Source organism: Solea solea, chromosome 16 (genome assembly GCF_958295425.1).
Source record: "Solea solea chromosome 16, fSolSol10.1, whole genome shotgun sequence".
Taxonomy (NCBI): domain Eukaryota; kingdom Metazoa; phylum Chordata; class Actinopteri; order Pleuronectiformes; family Soleidae; genus Solea; species Solea solea.
The window spans coordinates 2,137,501-2,140,000 of record NC_081149.1 but is presented as its reverse complement, the minus strand read 5'-3'; the positions used below and the strand labels follow the sequence as shown (position 1 = coordinate 2,140,000).

Genomic DNA, 2,500 nt, shown 5'->3' with positions numbered 1-2,500 from the left:
CTTTTGGCTAAGATCAAGTGTAGTATCTGTTCTTATCAGTTTAATATCTGATATGTCCTCTATATGGGGATTAAATATTAAATGCATTTTTGAGCATTGGGAGGTGAAAACTGGGGCTTGCTCTCTTCACTCCTTGCATTGACCTGGCATTGCAGTGCCACCAGGAATGGTGCACCATTCTCTTTTTTCTGTGAAAACCAAAGCAAGGCTGGAACTAGAAGGACGTTAACGTGTGCCTGTGCCCGTGCCCGTGCGTCAACGTAATTGCAAGCCCATGTTTCTTGTAAGGAAGCAGCAGTGTAAAAGCTTACAGCACCTGGAATTCCCAGGCGGTCTCCCATCCAAGTACTAACCAGGCCCGACCCTGCTTAGCTTCCGAGATCAGACGAGACCGGGCGTGCTCAGGGTGGTATGGCCGTAAGCCGACGGGCTGGGGACACAGACTCCTTTTATAGACTAGGCAAGGCCCCCTGCTCGTGGAGGAGCTCAAAAGTCAGCCTTTCGAACACACTGCACTTGAGCCTTTATCTCCACTACCTGCTACACTCTATTCCAGTATTAGGAAGCTACACCGAGATGGGTAAGCTGCTCCCCATCTCCAAGCTTCTCACATGCTTGCAGAGCGACATCCAAGGCTGAAACTAGAAGGACGTTATCGTGTGCCCGTGCGTCAACGTAATTGCAAGCCCATGTTTCTTGTAAGGAAGCAGCAGTGTAAAAGCTAACAGCACCTGGTATTCCCAGGCGGTCTCCCATCCAAGTACTAACCAGGCCCGACCCTGCTTAGCTTCCGAGATCAGACGAGATCGGGCGTGCTCAGGGTGGTATGGCCGTAAGCCGACGGGCTGGGGACACAGACTCCTTTTATAGACTAGGCAAGGCTCCCTGCTCGTGGAGGAGCTCAAAAGTCAGCCTTTCGAACACACTGCACTTGAGCCTTTATCTCCACTACCTGCTACACTCTATTCCAGTATTAGGAAGCTACACCGAGATGGGTAAGCTGCTCCCCATCTCCAAGCTTCTCACATGCTTGCAGAGCGACATCCAAGGCTGAAACTAGAAGGACGTTAACGTGTGCCCGTGCGTCAACGTAATTGCAAGCCCATGTTTCTTGTAAGGAAGCAGCAGTGTAAAAGCTTACAGCACCTGGTATTCCCAGGCGGTCTCCCATCCAAGTACTAACCAAGCCCGACCCTGCTTAGCTTCCGAGATCAGACGAGATCGGGCGTGCTCAGGGTGGTATGGCCGTAAGCCGACGGGCTGGGGACACAGACTCCTTTTATAGACTAGGCAAGGCCCCCTGCTCGTGGAGGAGCTCAAAAGTCAGCCTTTCGAACACACTGCACTTGAGCCTTTATCTCCACTACCTGCTACACTCTATTCCAGTATTAGGAAGCTACACCGAGATGGGTAAGCTGCTCCCCATCTCCAAGCTTCTCACATGCTTGCAGAGCGACATCCAAGGCTGAAACTCGAAGGACGTTAACGTGTGCCCGTGCGTCAACGTAATTGCAAGCCCATGTTTCTTGTAAGGAAGCAGCAGTGTAAAAGCTTACAGCACCTGGTACTCCCAGGCGGTCTCCCATCCAAGTACTAACCAGGCCCGACCCTGCTTAGCTTCCGAGATCAGACGAGATCGGGCGTGCTCAGGGTGGTATGGCCGTAAGCCGACGGGCTGGGGACACAGACTCCTTTTATAGACTAGGCAAGGCCCCCTGCTCGTGGAGGAGCTCAAAAGTCAGCCTTTCGAACACACTGCACTTGAGCCTTTATCTCCACTACCTGCTACACTCTATTCCAGTATTAGGAAGCTACACCGAGTTGGGTAAGCTGCTCCCCATCTCCAAGCTTCTCACATGCTTGCAGAGCGACATCCAAGGCTGAAACTAGAAGGACGTTAACGTGTGCCAGTGCGTCAACGTAATTGCAAGCCCATGTTTCTTGTAAGGAAGCAGCAGTGTAAAAGCTTACAGCACCTGGTATTCCCAGGCGGTCTCCCATCCAAGTACTAACCAGGCCCGACCCTGCTTAGCTTCCGAGATCAGACGAGATCGGGCGTGCTCAGGGTGGTATGGCCGTAAGCCGACGGGCTGGGGACACAGACTCCTTTTATAGACTAGGCAAGGCCCCCTGCTCGTGGAGGAGCTCAAAAGTCAGCCTTTCGAACGTTCAAGAGTTTAAGTTGTTTTTTGTGGGCTTTGCTGTATGGCCGCGCCCTTTGAGTGTGTCAAATGTCAAGCAGCTGTCCGTCAAGGCTCAGAGGTGCACTTAGATCACCTTGGGGCGGAGGTGATCAGCAGCAGCCTTTGTTATGCGCACTTAAAAAACATGGCACCACAACAAGTAACTTGTGTGCCAAGATCTTGAGTTGGCCCCAGACACTTGTGGGCCATCGCTTCTCGGCCTTTTGGCTAAGATCAAGTGTAGTATCTGTTCTTATCAGTTTAATATCTGATATGTCCTCTATATGGGGATTAAATATTAAATGCATTTTTGAGCA

The 2,500-nt window shown here is 51.4% G+C and overlaps 7 non-coding genes across 7 annotated transcripts in view; 2 read left to right on the top strand and 5 right to left on the bottom strand.

Moving 5' to 3' along the window:
- Positions 1 to 180, top strand: part of LOC131442387 (U2 spliceosomal RNA) — a 193-nt gene extending 13 nt beyond the window's left edge. The window contains exon 1 of the small nuclear RNA XR_009232961.1: positions 1 to 180. This exon is cut by the window's left edge and continues 13 nt beyond it. This is a non-coding gene — a small nuclear RNA (U2 spliceosomal RNA).
- A 124-nt stretch (positions 181 to 304) lies between these two features.
- LOC131477474 (5S ribosomal RNA) lies at positions 305 to 423 on the bottom strand. The gene has a single exon (XR_009243810.1). It is a non-coding gene; the product is annotated as a 5S ribosomal RNA (ribosomal RNA).
- Positions 424 to 719: 296 nt separating this feature from the next.
- On the bottom strand, positions 720 to 838 carry LOC131477426 (5S ribosomal RNA). Its single transcript, XR_009243764.1, has one exon. It is a non-coding gene; the product is annotated as a 5S ribosomal RNA (ribosomal RNA).
- Positions 839 to 1,134: 296 nt separating this feature from the next.
- LOC131477266 (5S ribosomal RNA) lies at positions 1,135 to 1,253 on the bottom strand. Its single transcript, XR_009243613.1, has one exon. It is a non-coding gene; the product is annotated as a 5S ribosomal RNA (ribosomal RNA).
- Positions 1,254 to 1,549: 296 nt separating this feature from the next.
- LOC131477165 (5S ribosomal RNA) lies at positions 1,550 to 1,668 on the bottom strand. The gene has a single exon (XR_009243516.1). It is a non-coding gene; the product is annotated as a 5S ribosomal RNA (ribosomal RNA).
- A 296-nt stretch (positions 1,669 to 1,964) lies between these two features.
- On the bottom strand, positions 1,965 to 2,083 carry LOC131441178 (5S ribosomal RNA). The gene has a single exon (XR_009231852.1). It is a non-coding gene; the product is annotated as a 5S ribosomal RNA (ribosomal RNA).
- A 308-nt stretch (positions 2,084 to 2,391) lies between these two features.
- LOC131441649 (U2 spliceosomal RNA) overlaps positions 2,392 to 2,500 on the top strand; it is a 193-nt gene continuing 84 nt past the window's right edge. The window contains exon 1 of the small nuclear RNA XR_009232253.1: positions 2,392 to 2,500. This exon is cut by the window's right edge and continues 84 nt beyond it. This is a non-coding gene — a small nuclear RNA (U2 spliceosomal RNA).